The sequence below is a fragment of the Diceros bicornis genome, chromosome 23 (assembly GCF_020826845.1).
Source record: "Diceros bicornis minor isolate mBicDic1 chromosome 23, mDicBic1.mat.cur, whole genome shotgun sequence".
Lineage (NCBI taxonomy): Eukaryota > Metazoa > Chordata > Mammalia > Perissodactyla > Rhinocerotidae > Diceros > Diceros bicornis.
Window position 1 is genome coordinate 29547158 of NC_080762.1, and position 15670 is coordinate 29562827.

The 15670-nt window shown below is 32.0% G+C and overlaps 1 protein-coding gene across 6 annotated transcripts in view; it reads right to left on the minus strand.

Moving 5' to 3' along the window:
• Positions 1–15670, minus strand: part of LIN28B (lin-28 homolog B) — a 144781-nt gene that overhangs the window by 111433 nt on the left and 17678 nt on the right. The window lies entirely within an intron of this gene.

Sequence of the window (15670 nt, forward strand, 5' to 3'; positions counted from 1 at the left end):
TAGCAGAAGAGTGTAGGAGGAGAAACAAAACAAAATACAACAGAAGACACTCTATGACAAGTGACTCATTATTTATAAAGAGTTTTGGAGTTTTTAAGAAGGAAGTAAGCGGGCCGGCCCCGTGGCTTGCCGGTTAAGTGCGTGCGCTCTGCTGCTGGCGGCCCGGGTTTGGATCCCGGGTGCACACCGATGCGCCGCTTCTCCGGCCATGCCGAGGCCGCGTCCCACATACAGCAACTGGAAGGATGTGCAGCTATGACATGCAGCTATCTCCTGGGGCTTTGGGGGAAAAAATAAATAAATAAAATTATAAAAAAAAAAAAAAAGAAGAAGGAAGGAAGCAATTCTACCTAGAACGATGAGGAAAGGCCTCAGGGAAGAAGGCCCTGAATCTGGGGCTGGACTCTGTAAGATGGCAAGGATTTCCAAAAGTGAACGTGGGAAGGAATTTAGGGGAAAGACACAGCACTGTCTGTGCAAAGGGGAAGAGGCAAAGAAGTGTAGGGTATGTTTACAAAATGACAGGTTCCACATGGCAAAGCCAACAATTTAAATAAGCAGAATGAGAACAAAGATGGGAAAAGCGGATTCAATCAGATCCTGAAGAGCTTAGATGCCTGGCTAAAAACTCTAAATTTTATTCAGAAAACAGCCAACGAAGCTTTGAGGGGAGTGAGTATTTTAAAGAAATTTACAAATAACTATGCCCAGGTGAAGACCTAAGAAGGATAACCTGATTACTAGCAGCCCAGCCTTGGCTAGCGCTTCATCCTCCACCACTCCTCCACCACACCCTTTCCCTGTTCCTTCCACCCATCAAGCCCCTGGCACCCCACCGACACACCAGTCTTTCCAAAAGGCTCTTTCACCTCTCTCTCTTTGCACATTTACATACGGAATGCCCTCTCCGGCAGCTAAGTTCCTAAGCATTTCCAAGGCCCATCTCAAATGGTCTCTTCCTTTATAAAGCATTCCTTGCTACTAAAAGCATGGGCACTTCCTACCTCATTGCTCTCATCCTAGCGCTTATCTCTCTGTGGTAACTGTTGCTCACACATACAACATACACACACACACACACACACACACACACAGACAATTGCAAGCTTCTTAAAGACAGCGACTGGATATTACTGATCTTTGTAATCCTAATACCTTCTCAATAAAGTTCCATTTTCCCTCCTGCCTTTGCAAGCCCCCCCCCCCCGTTGGAATGTTCTTTTCCCTGTTCTTTGTCTACTCATTCTTCACCCCTCATCACAAATTTACTGCCCCAAAGAAGCCCTCCTGACCCCAAGACTAGGCCAGGGACCTCATGAGTATATACTCACAGCACCACGCACCTTTTCTTCACAGCACTCATAGAAGTTTTTATTTTACTTTCATTTGTGGGATCTGATTATCTGTCTGCCCTACTGCTCTGTAAGCTCCATGAAGTCAGAATCCCCTCTCCGCTTTTTGCTCACAAATGAATCTCGAGCACTTAGCATAAGATAAGCACACTAATATAAAATTAAAACAGCTTAAAAATGTGGCTGGAACCCGAGATTTAAGAGCACCGCTCTGGAGTCATATTGCTCCTTCAATTGTGTGAAATTAGGCAATTAGCCATTCTAAGACCATTTTCTTCATCTGTAAAAATGAGACAATAACAGCAACTATCTTTCAGAGTTGTGAAAATTTAATGGATGTAAAATGCTTAGCACAGTACTTGGCACATGCAAGTACTCTATAAAAGTTACATGATACTATTATCATTCTGTGTTGTTGTTATTGACGTCATGATTACTATCATTGCTACAATACTGATTGGCTGTAGCTGAAGGGTTCTTTTGTGTTGGCACAACAGAAGCCTTCATAGACAGGAGTTAAACCAGAGTCTTTGGATAAGCAGGAGATAGGATCAACGGATGGCAAACTGGAGTAGTAGTAGTGGGAACTTAGTATTAGTAAACAGATAAAACAAAACAAATATAAATGTTTGTTGATCTGGAGAGGAGTTGGACCAATAGAAGATATATAAGATTACATTCTTTTCAAGTTATTCTATCAAAAGATTGCTTATACTTACCATTTTTATATTACCTTAAATATACTTGCTATTATGTATATTTTTGTATTTGCCCTTTAAGTAAATAACATTCAAAAATTTCAAAATATCTTTGGTTCATTCCATAAAACCTAAGTATTATGTAATATTCACTTTTGTTATCTTTCCGATATAAATTATGACTTCTAAAATTCTCTTTAAGCTAAATTGTGAGATTCCATGGCTATTCTGCTTAAGTTTTTCAAACTAGGGTCAACAAGTATAAGAGATTTAAACAAATGCATGTGGAGCTAAGTAAAGCGATTGCCTTTTAAGATGAAGAAATGCTAGCAGAATCTATAGCATAATGGAAGAAACTTGGGCCCTTCAGAAATCTTACATTACGGTTTACAGGGTTTACCCTATGAATCTACATTTTTTACTTATCCTGAAGAAAAAAAAAAAAGAGATTTGTGAACAATCTCTCTAAGGAAGTAATAATTTAAACATTTCTAGATCTTCACTATCAATTTATTTTCATCGTTAGCCTATTTTATGAGTAAGTTTGTGGTTTCAAAAGGCTTCTTCTAGGCAAAAATATGCTAGATACAAACATTAGATGACAAATGAAGTAGAGTAAAATATTTCATATATACTTTCTTCGGAAATTTAGGTAAATACTGCAAATATCAGTAAGCATTTAGAAATGTTAAAATTACCTAACCATTCATTTCTTTTGCTCAAAACTCACTCTGCTCCCCAATGTTAGGAAAATCACTGGCAACAACCTTCAGAAAAGGTATGCAAGAATTAACCAAAACTAAGAGAGAGAAGTGGTGAAGGACTGGATTTGACTTTGCTAATGCCTAAACAGACAAAACAGACTTCTTTTTTCATAATGACAGCAATTTCCAGCTGTACCAAAAATAAACTCTAAATTAATTTAGAATAAATTTTAAAAACTCTATTATCTGCTGCTAACCTCTTCTCAGCTATAGTCTTCTCCAAGGGATGATACTTCTCTCAAGACAGACACTTTTCGCTGAGCGATTGCTTTTTCCTGGTATCTCTAGAGCTAGGGCCTCAGGCTTCCTTCCCGAAGGGGAGTGGGGGAGGGGGAAAGAAGGGGAGTGGGGGAGGGGGAAGCAGAAGAGTGGGGGAGGGGGAAAGAATGGGAGGAGGAGACTAAAGACAGAGATCACTTAGGGCTGTAATAATTCCTGGTGGCAGATCGAAAATAATGTTAGGCCAGGGAATAATTTGGGGACAGCATAACGCTTTAATAATTTGAGTAATTTCTTTTTTCGACTTACAGGTAAAAATTGAAAAATATAAATCAAAATAATAAACTGTATTCCAAAATCTCACTCTAAAAACATTATCCCATGTCTTATGAGATTTTCCTTGGAAAGTCATGTGGATTTTGTAAATTTAGGTAATTGAATATATGTTGAACAATGAATCTCACAGAAAATTCTGGATTACTTTTACCCATGTTAATGGTTTAATAGTGACCAGATACTTTTAAAAGAAAAGACGGACCGCATGGAAAAGTCAACACCTAACAAGACAATTTCCCAAACGTTATTTAAGATTGTTAAACATCAGAATATCTTTTAAAAAAGAGATACCCAACCCTAAACTAAAGATTATGTACTGAAACAAATGCCCATATTTACTTGGCTATTCATAAATTTCAACTATTTGAAAAATTATTTATAATTATTATAAAGTTTATTTTAGGAGACAGAAAATCCAGAAATAAATCATTCATCAACCTCATAGTTACAGTAACCCACATGAAAACAAGCAGCAATGCCCCAAATCGCCTTACTCCCACAAAAGAGCCTTGGACTTTTGACTAAACGTGAAGACACAGCCATTTAAATTCATTTAAAAAACAACTTTTCTCCACACAAGTTAAAGAAAATTTTTGCAGGAAAAAAATAGAGCTATAAAACAGAAAATACTCAACTTTTCATCTTTTAATATCAAATTTTGTTGGGGAAAAAAAGCATGTAGTACACAAAAAACCCAGTAGCAATTTTTGATAAAAGTGGGCTTTTGTTTATCTTTATAAACTTACAATGACACTAAGATATAAATGGATTATTTCAACAATAAATCTTAGTACTAGATTCAAACACTTAATAATAGATTGCTGGTGTTTTATGAATACTTTGCCATCCAAATGGTAAATGAAGGAGGATCACAGATTTGAAAGATTTAGTATCCTAAACCTTTCCCAAAAGCAAAATTGTAGCAACAATTTAAACATTAAATAAAATATCAATAAATATTTTAAAGTTAATTAATTAATTAAACAGAAGTTGGAATATTCAATTGTAAAGCACATGCAAAATAAATCACTTACTATAAATGTTAACGTAAATGAAAGCATGGACCAGCACATTAATTACAGACTTCATATCAGATCCCAGTTACTGAAAAGCTGATAACCCACTGCTATTAATAGAAACTTAAGCAGCTTTTCTATAAAACTCAACAAATTTTTCATATTTTCAAATCTAATTAGTCAAGTTATCTTGGATTGATAGCAAAATCATAAGATTAAATATCACTGCCCTTTAAGATCTACAAGCCTATGAAAAAGTAAGAAACAATGCTTTTTTATGTAACAATAATCTGGAACATTTTATTGAAATGTATATTTTAAATAAAAATGCATCCTAGATTTTAAAATAGTATTCTTCTTAGAAGTCTTTTAAAAGTACTTACTTGCATGGAAATACCATGTGCCAAAGAAAATTATATTTTAAAAATCATTGAGAAGATACTTCTTTAAAAACTACCTTTGTTTCAAATATTTTACTTATTATTTGGTAACAGCCATATTGTTTACTAAAATAGAATTTAAATGTTTGGAAAAATAGCTTAAGAACACATTAAAGTAACTTTAAAGATTAAATATTTAATGGTTCATACTAAATTATAAAATCATGACCAAATCACCAAATTAGAACTAAACATCAGCATTTATCCTCATGTTATCTAACTTCATAATGAAATATTATTCTATTGATATAAATATTATAAGAGGTGGATAGCATTTTCTCCCAAACAGCTAGCTACACTGTTTATTACTATTGAGAGGTGAGATAGAAGAAGAAATATACCCAATTAATTCTCTTACATTTACATGCAGCCCTATAACACATTTCTTTTTTTCCCCTCCCAGCAATTTTTCTTTGCTAAAATCATTCCAACCACCACCCCTACTTTCTTTACACTGTGAGTTCTGAGAAATAAGCTACAGTTCAGAAACCTCAAATGATGCTAAAAGATAACTGATGGAAAAATAAGTATACTAAGAAACTACCATGATGCAGATAAGAAGATCAGTATTGTTTTTTAAATCTATTTAGTAACCTTTTTTGGCTTCCTAAAAAAACAACAGCATGGATGTAAAATAAGGTATAGCTGTTGAAAACAAATACTTTAATGCATTAAACACATGAATTAAATAAGAGGCACATTTCAATAAATATTTCATATAAACATAAAACTTTGATATTCATTTTGACATTCACTTCAACCCTATCTGTAACTAACTAAAAGGGAAGTCACATGACTTACACAATGAAAGAGAAAGAACAGTTTTCTTTCCTTTCCTTTCTACAGGAAGAAACAAAAGCTGGTATCAGCTATCCAAGGCCAATGGGTGGGGCCTGCAAGGCAAAAAGCTGTAATGGATTGAGGTTAATCTTAATGGGGGCCCACTTTAACCTTCTGAAAGCATCAAAAATGTGAAAACTGCAACCAGCCCTTACATAAAATAACAAGCATTTAATGTAAGTTAGGTTTTACAACTAGAAAATTCTACAGGGGCATAATTCAGTTTATAAACAATGTTGCTGCTTTTGTTGGGGTAAAATCACCTAACTGATTCCCGACACAGATACACACACCATCCCCCACTGGCACACAGACACTTCACAAGCTTCTTGAATAAATAGGAGTATCCGATGTCCAGGGTGATGGGTGGTCCTGAGGTCCTGAACCAGAGCTGTATACTTTTTAAGGGATGCTGAGATAAGAACAAAGTGTTTTGTGTTTGTTTAAACCTCAGTCTATATTTAAAGTCTTTACACCATTATTGATACAGTTCATAAACTTGTACTATAATTGATTCAGGCAAGTCTTAAGTGTCAGCATAAATGCTAGAAATTAAGCACATCAAAACAAAATATTTTGGGGCTTTTTACAGATCTGACTCAAATTAGCTAATTCAATTTACTTAAAAGTAATCACTACATTTCAAAGGTGTGAAATCTCAACCTGAGATAGAATATCATATCACCATACTTTCACTACCAACACGATGCTTTTATAATATCTGCTTTTATAATATCTTATGAAATAACATGTATTGAAATAAAATTACATACATCACATAAGGTGCAATGCAATGGAAAACTTCTAAAAATAGTGAAATTAACTATTTAATTGTAGGGTTATAATCAAGCGTCAACTATTATGCCCATTTTTATACTCCAGGCTTTACTATAAGTCTAATATAAAGAGATTTTTTGCAGCGCAGAAAGGCAGGATTTACAAGTGGCCCAAGGAAAAGATAAGCGATGAATAGTTCTGACCCCGGCTTCTCTGGCTTGATCAAGTGGGTCTGCAACCTGAGCCAAAGGGCACAAATTCCTCACCATTCAAAATTCTTCAATGGCATGGGGGAGGAACCAGTGAAAGCAGCGAGCATGCAAATCCAACTGTCCTGAGATTCAACCCAAAATTTTAATTAGAGAGCTTAAAAAATGAGGTCAATACTGTGATTAAATTTCTGACTCATAGTTTAACCAATCCAAAAAAGAAGAAAAGAGAAGCTTTTTTTTCTTGTTAAAATTGAAAAAGATTCATTCATTTATCTTTTTAAATATGCGGATTACACTGAACTGTTAGGTATGTGTCTCTAATATCATTTAATCTATTTAAAGCAGTTGCTGAAAAGTGGAATTAGTTTCCAAGCACCAGTGTTTCCACATTGTAAGCAAAATGATGTATTATTAAAATCATACCTTGGAAAAAAGTTGATAGTATTTATTCCAAGCTTTACAATATATCAATGATCTATTAAGTATTTAAAGTGATAGATATAACCTGTGTTGTCAGACTTCTGTTACAGACTGAACTAAGGATAAAGTAGTGCATTTGACAGAAAAAAATGTTAAGATAAAAGAATTTAGGCATTATAGTATCTGGGAACATTACAGCTGCTATCAGTAATGGCCCAGGGAATTGCTTACAAAGCTTAAGGAAAGAAATGGTCATGAACAAATTTATGGTCAAAGTAAAATTAATTTGAAATTTACATAGAGTCTTTATATAGCACAATCAAAGTGAACAAAAATCTTAAGAGTTATTAGCAAATTAAATTTACAAGATTTTGAAACAGAGGCCAACTTTAAGATTAACAAAAGTAATAAATTTAAGTGGGTTTTGATTTTTTAAAGTGGACTATTATAACAAAAGGTTAAAGCAGCTGGTAAAAATTAAGTATATTATAATAGCAAAATAAAATAATTCTAAACATTGGTAAAAATAGTTTCTACGCATGAAATCTGAAATCTATATATTTTAAGAATGATGAGAAATCACTGCATGTAGCTCAAAATTTTAAAACTAACATTTATTTTTTTATCATAGTTATCCCCAAATTAAATGGGTAGAGGCTGTATAATTAGATTTTGTATAAAATAAAGTGAATAGTACATGGGAAAATGATCCTTTGCTTTTATACCCTATATGAAAAGAATGAGGATTAATTGAAAAAATCTTATTAAAAAGTTTGCTAAAAGAAAGAAAACAGAATATATAGCAAGCTGGAGAACAGACCTCTTAAATCTATCATCAACATTGCTTTACACTTAGTATGTGATCAATAAAAAAAAAAGTTGAATAAATTATTGAACCAGAAATTTTTCTAAAGTAAACCATTTCCTTAAAAGTTATTACTTTTATATGACAATAAGCCATTTTGTTGATTTATACCTCTAAGAAGGTATTTATACAGGTATTTTTTACACAAAAACTCAGTTGAGACAGAAAGTCATTAAATTTCTGAAAAGAAATATGAATATCAATAAGCCTAATTATGCCCTTTAGGTAGGCAGTGAGTTTATATTGTATAAAGACAAATAAAACTAAGACTGAAGATTAGTGAAATACGTATTAATTAATCTCACTTTCAGAAGCACAGAAACTACTGGTGTAAAGGTAATTTCCAAGCAGAAATAGCTAAAGACAAACAAAAAACAAATACGTGTGGATTGTATTTGATAAAGGATACTGGATTGTAGCTTATGTCTAACGAAAGTTAAAAGGGACCAGGTCAATTAACCAGTTAATATGACATATCAATAATCATATCAGACAATCGAGCCTCTTCTCTTCAAGGGACTACAAATGGGCACAAGGGAACTTTTTGGGGTGATAAAATGTTCTGTATAATGATTGTAGTGGTGGTTACACAATTTGTCAAAACTCATCTAACTGTATACTTAAATTTGGTGAATTTTATTCTATATAAATTATACCTCAAAAAAGCTGACAAGGCAAAAAATAAAATAAATGACATGAGCTCGAAATAAAGGTTATAACTAAAACCTGGGACTGTGACAATTCTTAAATTATTTTCATGTATACTACCTCAATTTACCCTTACCCAAACCCTCAAAAATAGGGAGAAAAGATATTATTGACCACACTTTACCCACGAGAATACTGAGGCTCCAGGTGACTAGCGAAAAGTAAGAAATCCACCAAGTGGCAGAGCCAAATCGATGTTTTCTCCCTCACTCTATCACACTACTTCTCCTTTGCAATAATAACCATGTACAGCAAACATGCTTGAGTCCTCACTATCTCCCAAGCTCTGCGTTAAATGCTTTACATGTGTAATAACATTTAATCCTCATAATAACCCTATACAAACAGGAACTTTTTTGTCCCCCCACTTATAGGACACTGAGACACTGATGAGGTGACTTACTTCTCCTACAGACACATAATGAACTAGGATTTGAATACTAATCTATTTGACCAGACTCTATACCACTATATAGTATCTCACAAGGATTAAGTAATTATTAACAGAGCAATAGGTATTAAATTATCACAGAAGGTCTATTTAAGACAATATTTTTTCCTTAGCTTATACTGAAGAATACACAAACTGGATATATACACCTGAATCTACAGGTAAAATCTCATGACACAACAAACTATTAAAACAAAAATATCTATATCACAAAATTATTTCCAAGTTTCAGTTTATATCCTGAATTTTAAACAATATTAAATATTCTACACCATAAAATTATAACAAAAAACTTTGTAGTTCACTATAATGGGAATTAAGCTATTAATGTTATACAACGTGTTTTGCCCAATTTTAAAGAGAGCACATAAAAGAAGATAATTTAATTTTCCACCATAAATATATGCCACTGAAAATAACTTATCCACGATTTTCTTGTGGCAAAGATTAGTTTACATTTTAGTTGATTTATCCAACACATACTTGCTAGGCAATTTATATAACAGTATCTCTACTCTTCACAACCACCTGAAAAGTTAGGTATTATTACTCCAATTTGCAGCTGATTATAAAAAAAAGCATAAGATTAAGTCTACCAATTATCTGTAAATCTTATTTTAGACAGCATTTCCAAATTGTCAAATATTTAGATATAGAGGTGGGGCAGTCATCAGATATTCTTCCAATCTGTTGCTAGATAGAAGATAAAATTAATCCTGATGTATCAAAATGCAACATAAGACTCTTGTTACTCATTTGATAGAGTACTCATTAAAAGATCATTTCTAAATGTACCCCACTTGAATGCATTGTCTTGAATATATTACTGTTATCAACTTTTCTGATATTAGAAGATGTTATAATCAAATTATTTTAGAGAGGAATATAAATCATTTAAGTTGCTTATGGACTTTATATGTTACAATGCCATAACCTATAGTAATTATATATTGAACAAGCTCAACTTCTGTTACTTAAAATTCAGTGAGAAATATCTCAAGGTATGAACAATTGATAATAATAAAATAACTATTTTATTCATTTCACATTTAGTTCCAAATCAAGTCTATAGAATATCACATTTAAAGTAATAAATTTCCAGTTTAATTAATCAGAAATATCCTCACTTTATTTGTTTAGGTTATATTTGGTTTAGAAATAAAAATAGAGTACACTATATTTTTAACTAGTAACTTGTAGGTTGACCACATACCAAAAGAACTGCTCAGTTAAGATATACAAAACTATCTGCAATATTTATGTAATTTCTGAGCAGGAAGAATTCAACCAAACTCAAATAATAAGGGTTCCTTGCTGCTCAAAAGAACCGAAATTTAAAACTTAGGACTCATTATTTAACCTACCATGTTTAGTTCAAGTAACAAAAGAAGTTTTTAAATTCTTATGAAACCGAAGAACTCTAAAATGAGTTAAAGACGTTATGCGGAATACTTTTAAGTGGTTTGTCACATATATTTGTTTAAAAAACAATTCTCTGATTTATTGCCTTCATTTGTTGTCAATGGTCTTTTAAAAAAAGAAGAATCAAAAATAAATAAGAACAAAATATTTAAAAGTTACATCAGTAATTTTTAAAACAAGGAGGGAAGACTATGTCTTAAACATGTACCCAATTCACATTTCATATTTAAATTGAATGAGAATATCTTTTTAGAAGTACACAAAAAAGGGGTCTTGAAAATGGACCAGCATTTTCACACGGAAAGTATCCCCTATGTTTTAAGACAATTAAAGTCTTACAAAATTTTGATTTAAATGCTTTTGAATGTGATTTTTATGATTAAATAGCTTTAAAGCATCTCACTTAGGATTCTTCCAAATTGGTCAACTGGGCAAATCATCTCGAAAATTTGGTAGCTTTAAGAAACATTTTCAAAATATTAAAATGCATAATTCACTGACAAATTAGCTGTGACTGTTACATGATTACATTTTTAAATTTCCAAGATTTCTCTTTGTCTAACTTTTTTGAAATTAACACTTTCATAGCTCCAAGAATAATAATAATCACATCAATTCTGCATGTGAAAAATGTTTCCATGCTAAACTATGACAAAAGTAAATATGGCTAATAAATTGGTGATGAAATGTTATGAAAAGCCCTTAAACATGAACATATTGGAGTAAACTTGTTTTCATAAATAGTGTAATTAATTAATATTGAAAACATTGAGACCTGAACTCTATATAACATTAATTGAACTGTGTATAATACTTAAAATTTTCACATATTTAAATAGTAGTTATCTCCAAATGTTTCCATATCCTATACTATTAATAAAAGTGCTTTAAATTTATCTCAGTGTAATACTTTATTTCCATTACTCTTTGAGATGTTTTCTGAGCAAAGTAATAAAAGGAACATAAAATACATAAAATTTTTGTAATTTGGACATTTGTATTCTCCATAAAGACTAAACTATAAATCAGAAATAAAGAGCATAAGAAGAAAACATCAATACCTGAAAGGTAAATGAAGACTTCAAAACCAAATTATTAATAAATATCTAAGCCCACTAGTAATGGTTGCTAAATTGCAGTCATTTTGAAATTACTCTTTCTCTTTAGAAAAAAAAATTCTTACATAAATTGTGAAATAAATGAAATACATTTATGTTAAAAATTCTTTGTACCATATTTGATGGCAAAGAATTCCAAACATATAACCCAAGTGAAGAAAATACTATTATGTAAATGAGCTGAAAGGAGGGCAATAAGGAGAATGGATTCTATCCCTCCCCTGAAGAAAATAAAGTTCAAATTGATAATTTTATCTTATTAGGTGAGATAATGACTTTGGAAATAAATGTCAGAATCTATAAGAAAAACTTACATGATAACAAACATCAACAGGTAGTTATTGGGTAACACTGCCCTTCTCCAAAAAGGATCTAATATTTAATTACCATGTGATTCATCTAAAGTACCATCAAATATTTAAGTCCTATTAAAAGCTTATAATATTTCAAAAAGTTGCCAGAGAACTTTCTACATAATTTAAACACATTCTCCCAGAAGCTAACTGCGGATGCAAATCTTTTTAACTTATTAATAACGATAAACTAGGATAAGAGTATTAATTATTAGCACTTACAAAATAACTGTATTCTAATTAATGAAATCATCTTAGTAAGAACTAAGACTTACAAATCTGTTTTGACGAGGTATACTCTTACTTCCATTGAGAGACAAATCTCTGTTTTGCATTGGATTCTTAAGGAATTTCTACAAATTTATCCTATATACAAACTAAATTATCACCAAAATTTTCAAATTTTAAATATTATATATTTTAAAGAACACCTCAGAAACAGTAAGCTGTGACAAAATTCACAATATTTATACATTTTTGTTAAATTTTTAAAAGTAAAATATTGAATGCTATCAATGTTTCAGTATTAACATGTGTCAGAATACATATATTCATTACCAATTCATAAAAATATGGTCATTTAAATCACAAGTTAACATTAGGAAGTCAAAAGAAGACTGTCATTTTAAACCACCAATGGTCACACACCATCCTCAAACAGCAGACTCGCACTGCATTTATCAACAAGTCTAAAGAGAGGGAAAGTAAAGCACCTAAGTCATGTGTTTATTTTTGAGTAGTTAGTGACATTACAGAAACTATAAGAATAAAGTCTTAATATATTACTGCCAACAAATTTTAAATAGAACTATATAACTATGAACGTACAGCTCTATTTTAAACACACACACACACACACATACACACATAATCTCTTCATTTCACAGCAACTGAATTGTTTTTGATGTGCAGTTCTTTGCAGTTAATATTTTTAAAAGAGAAAAAAATATCCCTGGTACCTTGGCTTGAATTTTTAAACATTATTTTAAAGAAACTAAATTCTTTATTTTTTTATTCCCCCAAATATATACTATTAAAAAAGTGTTTCAGAATACTTAAAAAAAATGCAATGACACATGCAATTCTGAACAATTAAAAAAAAAACTATTTCATATATTTAAAATAACTAGATATTGATCCAGTTGAACACTTAAAATTCCTAATTATCTACAATGCCTATTTTTTAATAACCAAATAGCATATAGACATAATAGGGAAAAAAATCTAATCTATAATTATACATAAAACCTAGTATGTTTTCAAAAATGCTCAGATATTAAAAATGGCAGCTAAAATAATAACTTAAAAAATGTTTTAAAAACTTTTATAAAATGGTCCTGAATTGCAACCTGATTGTGTAAGTGATGCTTACATGATACCTGCACACATCATTTAAGCCCATCTAATTGTTACTTGTAGTTGCTTGGCTAAAATCAATAGGATTCCTGCCTTATTGAAAACAATTATTCATATGATTTATATGCAATTTATATAGTCCCAATATAAGACACAAACCCCTTTACCTAGGCATCAAAGTCAAGAAACAAAAAAATAAGGCAACTGATACCTAAGTAATTTTTCCCTGAAAAAAACTGATATACTTCAAAAATCAAATACATACTATAACCATAAAAAAAATCCCCTAAAATGTCACTTTCTAATTTTAAATTTAAAGATTATCACTGCCCTGTTTTTTTACATCACAAAAATGCTAATACTCAAGTTTTTTTGACTTTTTACATACTTCTTCCTATGAAGAATACAAACATTCATATTTCCAGAGAATTTTTATCACACATATCATTTTAATACTGTTCTTTTAGTAAATACAAGATGTGTAACAGATTAAAGCAAGTCTAATATTAATAATCAATGTACTCTAGAAACTGATCGTTATCTATAAATAAAAGTTTTCCAGCAATACAGTATTTCTTAAATCAGTGGATATAGGAATGTTTACATATAACCATTAAATGGCTTAAATTTGGACGTCTCATGGTTCTTGAATTAATATTGGTTAATAAAATGTTTAATATTTGAATATATTAAAAGGTAAACATAGAAAACCAAATTATAACAAGGTGTGATCAGACAAAGAAGAAAAGGGCTATTTTTTCATTCATCTATAAAACAAATTTATGAGATCGTAAAGAACAATTTAACAACCTAAAGAAGGTTCAAAGAGGGGAAAGCCAGAGACAGAGAAAATGGATTTGTCAATGATTTCAATCATTCAATTTAGGGAGGAAAAAAGCAGAAAATGTGGCTTCATTTTGCAATATAAGGTAGGAGGCATAAAATCCAGTAGCCTGTCGGTGGACTTCTATTTACGTATTTAAACCCTGTTTCAATTCACAGATTATGCTGATCCTTCCACATGTAAACAGCCAATAATGATGGCCAGGCCTTTAGGAAAGGAAAACACACACCACACAGCAAGGTCAGGACAACAGATCAAAACAGAACGGTTTCGTATGTTTCCACTGTTTATATACTTAATTTGAAGATGATATTCCTTAGGGGGGAAAGGAGGTTGTAAATACTACCAGGAACATACAACATAGTATCAAATATAATCTTCAGGCAAATATACTAAGTATTTTCTACATGTAACTGTGTCAGTCAACCTGTAGTAGAGATAGCCATTCACTCAATTCTTTTTAACTTAGACCGTCAAGCCAAAATAAACCTCTTTAGTCTTAAATCCCTTTACTCTTCTCTAAGAATTAATTACAGAGAATTTATATTCCTTTAACTTCTTTTGATGAAATAATCAAGGTTGCAAACTGCAAATATCTTTTTCACTATAAAGAGATTAAGCAATAGAGAGAAATGGAAGGGGAAGAGGTATTAATTTGTTTCTGGGTAACATTTTGAAAATGAGAAGCAATGCCATTCTATTCGGTATTAAAGCATCTTAAAAAACTACAACACATAATAAGCACCGGTGGAAATTTACCCCAAGTAGCAGACTAACGCATTTTAAACACACAAACTAGAGCCGCCTCGGGCCACGTTTTTTTGAGTTCAGTCTCTTAAAGAGACAGTATACTTGGACCTATGCCCTACAGGGGCACATTACTAAAATGTTTGATTACCAAGCATCCTCTCTTACACTTCTTCAAATCCATACTAGGCCAACAGTGTTCCACTTTTTTTTTCACTGTAAAATCAAATTATTTTGATTTGAATCCACAAATGAATACCGGGCAGGCAGAGATGAAATAATAGGGGAAGCTGCTGTGACTAGAGATGTCTAAAACGAGGGGACCTATAGATTTCTTATAACAGCAAATTGTTGTGGGTATTTTTAGCTTAAAATGATCACTGTTTCTTCATTCATTTTCCCACTCATTCACCAGGCATCGGCGACAGAGTAAATTGTAACCGACAACACCGGAAGCCACACTGCCGCAATTTCGCTGTCGAATGAAGAGCGGAACTTGCTAATAAAGTCAACCAGCACCCAAGCAGTGAAATTTCAAAGATTTCATTTGTTTAGGAAAAGACACCCAGAAAAAGGTACCCAGAAAAGGGCCCATACACATACCCTAAAAACTGGATTAACTCGTGATTGTAAGGAAGATTTTGTCTTTCAATATACCTAAGGACACATTATCCTATGTCCATTCACAAAACTACTGACTGACTCCTCCACATGGAAAAAGGTGAAGAGAGA